Source organism: Xylocopa sonorina, chromosome 5 (genome assembly GCF_050948175.1).
Source record: "Xylocopa sonorina isolate GNS202 chromosome 5, iyXylSono1_principal, whole genome shotgun sequence".
NCBI classification, from domain to species: domain Eukaryota; kingdom Metazoa; phylum Arthropoda; class Insecta; order Hymenoptera; family Apidae; genus Xylocopa; species Xylocopa sonorina.
The window spans coordinates 1,502,542-1,512,551 of NC_135197.1; positions in this window are offsets into that span (position 1 = coordinate 1,502,542).

Consider the following 10,010-nt stretch of genomic DNA (forward strand, 5'->3'; position numbering starts at 1 on the left):
AAGCCGCATCGTTTAACCGACACGGGGGAAAAAGGCAGGAACGAAGGTCTCCGCCATCCGGTTGGACAGTGTGCGTACAAAATTACATCTCGCCTCTTTCTCACCTCTTCTCTTCGCCACGGTTTTGTTGTTCTTATTAAGGTCCGATAGATCCGGACGGGGCAGTCTAGTCGGGCCCGAAAAAGAATTCCTCGATCTTGTTGTTGAATGAAGTCGTGGCTACCGTGGTAACCCACGGTGAGATCCGACATGATGAACAGCATTCCGCGATGGGAGGTGTCATTGTGATCCGGATGTCATATGTTAGCGTCCGAGTGTTTCACATTCCTGATCGTAATGGCTGCTCGCTGCTGCGCGTACACCTCGAAAAAATTAAATTATACGCCTATTTTTTTCAGATTCTACGATCTATCGAATTTTGTCAATGTTGTTTCTCGTAAAACAATATAGATGTATTATTTTTACTGTAAAAAAAATGTTCACTGTCTAATTTCTATTTCTTCTGTTTATTCCGAGTTTAATCGATCACCCTATGTGAGTTACCCTAATACGATTCATTCACGTGCCTGATATGAAGTTTGACCATTTCTTAGAGTTCTAACGTTTCCACTTGTTGTCGATGGATGAAATCAATTATATTTAAGTTGGTGGTTAGGTATCAGTCGGCTATTATTTTTCAAATAATATGATCGTACCGTCGTAGCATCCGTTATAATTATTATCTTGTCAATTTAGTTATTCCGCAAACTAAAATGACAGCAATCTTATTAACATGTATGGACGCCGCACTATGAACACCAACAACTTAATGTAAGTAATAGTAGTCGAAATAAAATTTGTTCAAAATATTGTTAAAATCATTATTGTATTTCAAAAAATTGTGCGCCTACAATAAACATCTGCTAATATAAAATGTTTATAAATTATCTCTAAATGTTAAATGAAAAAGTTACAATATATAGCTAAAATATCTAAAAACTAACGAGTATTCAATACTGGATCAACTGACCTAATTGTAAATTGGAATTTCGTATAAAAAGTATTCGGACGAAGAACTTCTTGCTACCTTTCATTGGGAAAGGATTGGTAGGCGACGAAGCCGAGGTGTTTGCATTTTGAGGACACCAGCAGAGAACGACACACGATTCATCGACTATTTCTGAATATTTACTGCCGCAACGGAGCTTGGAAAAAAGTCGTTTGCATATTTTTTCACTTAGGCAACTTTATCAACGCCGGTCATTAAGCGGTGCAATTTTATCGCCTGGTAGGAAACGCATGCAACACGACACACGAGAAGACATGCCGCATACGGAAAATCACGGCGCTCGAGAATCAATCGATCACACTGTTCTCCCAATGGGAGAAATTTATATCTCCTCTGGGATTAATTAGTCTACATGTAACAGTGAATATTTAATCGTCACTAACACTTGTTAAGATCGAAGCTTCCATCACGATGTGATTGACGCGTGGCTAGGCAACATAAAGATTTGTAATATAATAGCTTAAGGAAAATAACAGCACAATAATTTTACAATAGTAAAATTTTTCAAAACTCTATGGGAATTTCAACATCAAGAACTTTACAAAAATTCCATTGCGTTCTACCACTCGCTGTACCACTCGCTGTACCAGTCAAAACCGCAAACCACTTCGTTCCATCCAATTTGGAATATTCCTCTTAGCGCATGACGCAAAACTGTACCACTTCGGAAAACTCCATGAATACTAATACCAGCAGAAAAAAAAGAAAAGCAAATTGGCTGATATTCTAAGAAAGATAATGGCGTCAGAACCAACCACCTCGATCCTATCGATCCGCTTGACAGAAGTTTCCTTTAATCGCCTCTTACGTCACGTGAATACGCCTGGTAACTTCATCAACCGCATACATATTCCGTCGACTTAATGGCTCTATATCCTCGTGCTCGGTGATGTGTTGCCGGTGATTAGCCAGACCGATCGTGGCTATAACTTCGCGGTGGGTGACGTAACCGCGGTTGCTCAATGTCCTCCTAGACTCGAGTTTCCAGTCGGAATGTGGATCAAAGTCATCACGCGAGCAGATGGTCCCTGAACTTCCTTAAACACGATTTTACGCAGGTTCTACTGTTCTATCGTGTCGTAGATAGAAATCGAGGCGTGGAACGAAAGAATGGCTACGTTAACTGAACCTCGGGAAAGTATGTAGCTAGAGGAAGACGCGATTTCTTTGCAGCTTTATACGAGAAATTGAATACTAGCTGGTAGCAAGAAAGGGAGTAGACAGTACAGTGTGTAGATAGTGCCACTCGCTTTAGTTTAATCCAAGTTTAGGATATTGGAAATTAAAATTTCAAGAAGAAATTCACGAATGAGAGTTTAGCCTGTAACTAAACCATCCATAATTATGAAATTGGGGGAGGTGAGATTAATAATGAACATTTTTGTTAAATTCAGTAACTAATTAATTTAAAAAAACTGTTACTTGAAATGCTACGCGTTAAAATCGTACGATAAATCATTCTTCTAGACCGTACAATTTGTAAAATTTTTTAATTCTGAGAAATCATTAGGAACGAAGAGTCTCACAAACAAGCGTTTCCCGCGCTCCACATTCCCGTCGCAGGTGGAAATCGCCGAAAGGAGCATTCCGATAAAAGTTGGCCAAATTTTCGGTGAATTCGCGGATCGTTTCGGGCGGGCAGGTCAGAAAACAATCGAACGGACACCCCCCCTTCTCTCTCTCTCTCTCTCTCTCTCTCTCTCTCACTCTCTCTCTCTCTCTCTCTCTCTCTCTCTCTCACTCTCTCTCTCTCTCTCTCGCGCGCGCGGGGTGATTTCTAATTAAACGAGTGTCCCGAGTGCACGGTTTGACGCGACAGGCTGTTTTCTCCGGCGCTGCAAGAAACGTTTTATTGCGGCAACCGTGGATACGCGTTATGACGGTACGTCACAAAATATCCGCTGTCGAGGCAAAAACGGTAATTGCTACGTTATCCGCTATAATAATATTTAATCGTCGGAGGAGGGCCGGCTGTGGGCAGCGCGGCCACTTTTGTCGCGAGCTGTACGTGATATTAATTTTCGATTAACCTGTTCTTCAACGTCCACTGATGTCCATCATGCGTGATTCTTCGATGTTTATTCGTTCGACTGTGCGAGGCGTTGACGAAGCAACGGTGCTCTGAAGTATGCACTCCGAGTGCTTATTCCCTTACAAGTTACTCGACGTTCTAATAACATAAATAATAAATAGGCAAGATGTATGTAGTGACTACTGAGAAATTTGCTCTTTTTCTGTATATACGCGCTGTATACTTGTTCATAAGTAGGTACATTTTTATCACTTTGATTTCTTTGTTAGAATAGGTACACTGTAATCGTATTCTAGTATTAAATTCCTCTGGATGGAGTTGTTCGGCGTGTAAATAAATTACACATATTCAGTTAATTAATCGCGCAAAATGCAATTTTTACAAATATGATCATATCGTTCCATTTTACGTAAAAAAAGGTTGAATATAGCCATATATTTAAAGTCTATTACACATGAATTTCCGTCTCTTAACTTTCCGCGATTGCAAGAATTCGCCCGTAGCAAAACCTGCCAACTTGAAACTGACACACTCGCTTAGCAATCCGTCATCCAAAGAATCTTTCTCACGGTTTAGTTGGTCGTCTTTGTTGAACGGCAGCGATAGTTCTCGACTCGGTGAATTTCATGGAAAGAGGTCGGTAGATCGCGATCCGTAACAACGAGCGAACCAGCCGATTCATCGAACCTCGTTTCGATATTCGTTTAAACGATCGCTGGACGGTCGGCACCGGAGATTTATTAACGAAGACAAAAAGCGCCGATGGTATTATAAAACGGATTTTCTTCGACGTGAACGGAACTTTATCGCCAATCGACCGAGATAATCCGACCCTTTGCTCGAAAATTGCTTCTTCCTTTCATGGACGAACGTCCTATTCTCGATCGAGCTCGATTATCCTCGCGAGAGGATAGGGAGAGTACGAGAATGTGTTACGAGAATGACGGAGTAATTGGTGATTAACGAGCATCGATAACGATAGTCGGAGCTGTAACAGAGATTAAACAAATCCTGCGGTATTAATCCACGTTTCATAGAGTGCAAGGGGTTGCTTTCCTTTTAAAACGAATCCTTTGCAGTTGAGAGGAACTGCAGGTGCTTGTCTTTCACACGGTATTTCAGCTATTATTTATACTTGTTGGACGAAAATGATAAGCGCTGCTACAGAACTATCGCATCATCTTGTGCAATAGATATAGTCTATATTTTATAATGTTTAAGAGAGGGTTAATATTAACTGTAACTCTTGGTAATTTTCTACCATAACGAGTTGCAGGAAAAAAGGAGGAAACTTGAAGCGTTCTAACCCGAATGCTATTTCCTTTTTTCAACTTCTTTTTTCTTTGAAAGGATTTTCAAAGTGCAAAAACAGTTTGAAGAACTCGTGGTAGCTGCCACGTTTCAGTTGTTAAGCGTGCGAGCAAAAAATCAGAATCGTAAATTTTGCGAAAGAACAGGAGCCAGAGATGGACGAAGAGGGAAAAGAGAGGAAAATCAGGTACCACGGATATTTTTTTCCTTCGTGCCGTTTCTGTCGCGTTATGGTCGTTTCGTTTCGACAAGAGTTTTCTGTCCCGCTCTAAAAGGGCTGACCCTTTTTTTCACGGATACAACCGGGCCCAGTTCAATGTCAACAATAAGGATTATGAACGATGATGACGAATATTTATGAGTTTACGATCCGATGACTTTACGACGAGATTTTACCGCCTACACGCGAAGGACAGCGTTCCATTTAGAGGAAGTAGAGAACCCAGACAGGAGGCCTGTCACGTGCTCCCATTCAGACAATCCTGGTGCCTCCGGTAACATTTTTTTCCATCAATTTACACAAGTTCCAGAATTCCAAGTTTCTTTCCTGTGAAATTATATTTCTTCGAAATTATCTAGTAAGAAAAGAAAAGAGTACAACATTTTTAAAGCTGTTTAAAATATTGTATGGAATAAGAAATGAGCAAAGAATTAAACTTGATTCCAGAGAAAGATGATTCCGTTAGTTTGATTAACAGCCATTCAGTGGAAATGTGAAAAGAAGATTTTTTTCGGAAGAAGAGCAATCAATTGAACGACCCAAGTAATTTGAAACTGCGAAGATGGGTGAATATTTATTTAAATATGGTCCGATTTTACTATTATTACACCAATTTATCGACTTACACGAAAAATTCGAAACCAATTAATCGCGTAATTCGAAGACTCAATGTGTCTGTAATTATACGTTTTGTCCACATTATTGGACGCAGTTACGCAGACAATTGTATATTAATTTTGATTATTCAAGCACCCGCGAGAGGAGAAGTGAGCCAGCGAAAAAGGCATCGGACAAGAAGTTCAACGTAGAAATTGCAATTAACGAGACCCGCGATTGCAGATTTATAGAAACCGGAAGAGCAGTGCAATTTTTCGGGCCAAATGGCAACTGTTCTGAGGAGATTTCACCGAATCGACGGCGCGTAGCAAATCCGACAGATTAACACGTTTCGAAAGTTTTGCAGCGACACTGAGTACCGGTGACTGCGTTTATTCGCCATTTACCAACTTTGTGTAATTAGTCGAAAATAATTCCAGCTATAAATATCATATTGGAAACTTTCAACTTAACTCTTTAGCAATTGAAATTCTGCAAGTATCTCAGAGAAAAACTAGTTCAACTATGTTGTTTGCTTCTTTTATAATATTTTTTGCATCATTTTTTTTTACTAGTTTTCCTTCATTTTATGAGATGATATTAAATTTCGCAGAAAGATTGACTTGGGCTGGTTTAGCTGTTCACATTTTCACAGACAAACTGATTTAAGTCCTTTATAATGATAACGATTACAAAAAAGTCGATACTTCTAAATGGTATATGCAAATAAAAACACTAAAAATGAAAACTTGTATGTTTAGCGAGCAATAAACAGTGCACGTACGTGCTTGCTCGAGTCAGAAAATATTAATAAAATATACAAAAAATGGTTACAAAGTGCAGAATTCCCTAACGAAAGCAGTCTGACTCCGATCGAATGTTGAGAAGCACGTTCGTGTTGCAACTCTTCCATAGACGAGGAATTTCGATCATGAACGAGTAATAACGCGGTAATTACGCGTTAAAAGCTGACGTATATCTCGTAGCTGAACGATCAGAGCCGATCCCGGGGGTTGTATATCAGGAATTATGAGTTTACGGCCATCCTCGTATAGCCATCATGCCCTCCTTCGTCCCTTTTCGCGACAAAATATTCTCGCACAATGCCCGATTCGAGCTGCGTTAGATTTATTTACGATCGGACCTGGGACCGACCTGCGAAACCTTTATGAAGTGCCCGGCACTTCCTTCCTTTCCTCTTTTCAATTTCTCTCGTCAAGATTTTGCAAACGGCGACTTCTATGGGTCCACTGGAATAGAAATTCCGAGGACGCCAAAAGTGGTTTTCAATTTGTAGCTTTAAATGTTTGCAGTGGATTATATGCAAAAGATACATAAATTGTACAGGAGAATAAAAAGTTTCCTATTTTTAGCTAAAATTGACTTTATGTTTTAAACAACAATTTAATAATTGTAGAACTAGAAACTAGAACTACTTATGGTTAAAAATATGTCTATAAATGAAATACCGCGAAACTTTTGATAATGTATACGAAGCAGCTAACAGTTCAATTAGAAAATTCGTGTACCTTCCACTACGCTTCCGGAACAGTTTTGTTACGCCACTGCGCGATGAAAGGGGACCCGACTTATTTCCTGGACGATCAGCACGACACGGTTCGTGACGAGAAGTGGCCAAAAGTTAGGCTTGAACGCGACCGAAACTCGCCTTCCGACTAAGACGCAGAATTTTCAGGAGCTTTTTCATCTCCGTGGAAGTTTTCTGGTTTACAGGGCATCCCGCTGGCCAGCCGTCAACATCCTTGACGAGGTTGCTTTGAGTCTATCCTGGCAGAAGCTGGAAAGTGCAACTAATCGAAGGGTTGCTGCTGTGATGTTGACACGACTCTTGTCACTTACTGGGGTAACAATTTCCTCTCTTATTCCTTGTTCGCAATAGTGAACGAGCTTCACGGATTGATTCCTTTGTCTTTGATTATTGTTCAAATGCGTTTTGCGACACAGTTGAAACAGAATATAGAGAATTTATGGGGGAACACTTTTTTCACATTTATTGCTTTTCAACGGACAATGAATGTTAAAAGTTATTATGCAATAATTAAAAAGCTATACATTCGATGTTCTTAGTCAATGTACATATTAAAGACAAAAGCGGGATTAAAAATGTAATGTATTAATTAATCTCACTGTCTGTTATTAACATCGAAATGGGATGGTAATTTCGACGCATACAATATAATTTCCTTCGAATCTAAATATCTAATCGGTCAATACTTCATCAAAACATCTGCTTAAATGTTTATAGATATTTACAACGTTTCAAATAAAGGCAAGAAATCATCATCGCTGTTCTGGAAATATTTATTGAACCTCATGAATTATCTTGAAGACATCGAGTTACCTATTGACGAAGAAAAGAGATTGACTACTTAGTCGATACTTATCGACAACGCCTCCGGGGTATGTATCGTCGAGAACCCCTACGGTCTCGGTGCCGCGAATCTGTCAACATCCTCGTCAAACCCGCATTGAATTCCGTTCTTGTGGACCGACAAAGAATCTTCGACAGTCGGGTTGTTTGCTAGCAAAAAATCAACTCCTTTTGGAAGGCGCTGCATAGCCCATCGTGTCGAGATCGATCTCATTGTGTTCCGTCAAAAATCTCGATGGCTTCCAGTGGTCTGGCCAAACGAACGGAGCAGTTTCGCCAGTGCTATTTTATCTTCGATTATCCTTCGAACTCTTCTTTTTAATGGAGTCGACATCCAGCATTATCATATCATTTTAATCGCGTGTTCTTTTCTTGAAAATACAATCGCAAAATTTGAAGATACAAAATATTTTCTGATTTTTCTATTTTCCTGACCTTGTAATATAATATAATGACGAAACAAGAAATTTCCATGCCGTAGTACGCAATAACAGTTTAATTTTAATTACTTTTCAAGGTTTCGTTGCGTTACCCCTATATCCCTGCATCCATCGCTCAGCTCATCAATATTCCTTTAAACACAGCAAGGATTTTCTTCATTTTTCGCTCCACCTGTTCCCTTCAATTTTCCCAATGACTATCGTGCCTCGATGGCAAACAATCGGTAACAATAACCGGAATCGACGTTACCAACAATGAACGGCTCGAAACCGCAAGCATTGAACGTCGAGAAACCGCAATTTCTTCGATCGTCACCGGTCGTCGTCGTCGATTCCACGGAAGCTCGGGGTAACGATGATTTACGATCTAGCATCGAACCGCGTCTTCATGTCGATCCATTATACCGTCTCGCCGGATATTTACGATCCCTTATTTACACATCGAGCCCTTCGCAGTGAATGGGAGAGCGCGGAGAAGAAGAAGAAGAAGAAGAAGAAGAAGAAGAAGAAGAAGAAGAAGAAGGAGAAGGAGAAGAAGAAGAGGAAGAAAAGGAAGAAGGGGTTCGATGCTCGAAGGGGGTGGATTATTTACGGCGTAACGGTGTTCCGGGACTGTTGTTTTCGTTGTCAGGTAGGCGGATCGGAGGTCTGAAGCAATTTGCATTTATTTGCGGGTTCCTGACTACGCCCCCTTTTCATGGCTCGCCATGAGACCAGATACGTATCTTTCGCGCCGCCGTTTCACACTTACGTCAGCCGGACCTGCTGTTTTTTGCCTTCGATATTATATCGGGATCGGTTTCATACCGCTGCTGTTGCCACACGGTTTTTTAGATGATACCCCCACGGTAACCAGCGATACGGATTGATAATTGGACGAGAGATAATTGTAAACAGGTGCTGCACGCAGTGGTTATCTAGGATAGGGCTGCGGATTAGGAATAGAGGGACCCTCTTTATTTGGAACAATTCTACTTGAAATTAAGAATTACAGAATGATAACTTTTTTTCTACTCGTAATAGCATTATATTATTTTGTTTTTCACTTCTTTGGTATGAAATCTTCATTAAATGGAACATATTAAGCAGCAACTTCGTGAAAAATCTACGTTATGTAACACTAAAGGCCTAATATTATACAATACTAATAGGAATATTTATGAAATTTCAAATATTCAACTACTTGTTAACGGTTTAACCTGACGGGATCCATATTCCGATGTACACGTCACAGAGAATCACTAGAGTAACATTGTAGATTATACAGGTTCCATCTCGATAATACCGAAGAAGTAGAAAGGTGTTGGAGGAGGCGTCTCTTGTCACATCCAATAGCCCCGAAAACAAACACGCAAACAGGTCCTGCCGGTAACCAGGACGGTATCCCCGTAAATCAATTACGTCTTCATCCATCCCCCGTTGAATTCTCCTCTCTTTACGGTACAGCCATCAGCGATATTCCGACGATACCGTGACGATCTCTGTCGCGACCTTGGCCATCAACCCTCCAGCCTCTCGCCGGTGCGGTAATCCTCGAACGAGCTACCAACTGGCCGGCAGCTAGCCTGGGACAAGGGCTGTCGGGGGCACTCTCTTCACCCCCGTGTGAAAGACGGCCCGACGATGAGTAGCATGAAGACATTAGGGAGTTTGTTTTGTCCTCGCCGCGGGGCACCGTCGACCAGGGCAGCTCTGTTAAAAGTAACGCCGTATTACTTGGCCAGAACGATCACCCCGGGTGGCCGGCCGCCTTCCCGGTTTCCTTCCGCTTTTCCACCCCCTGCCCGTGGCCTCGGTACGCTCCGCTCGCTACGCCCGCCTTCTGTTTGGCCATCCTCGCGCTACGGAACGCACGGCGCGCACAAACACCGGCGATAATAAACATTGATGGGACATCAGCGGCCGAGGAAGACTAGAGAGTCTTCTCTTGGAACAATGCCAGCCCCGTTTCCTACCGCCTCTTTTTTCCT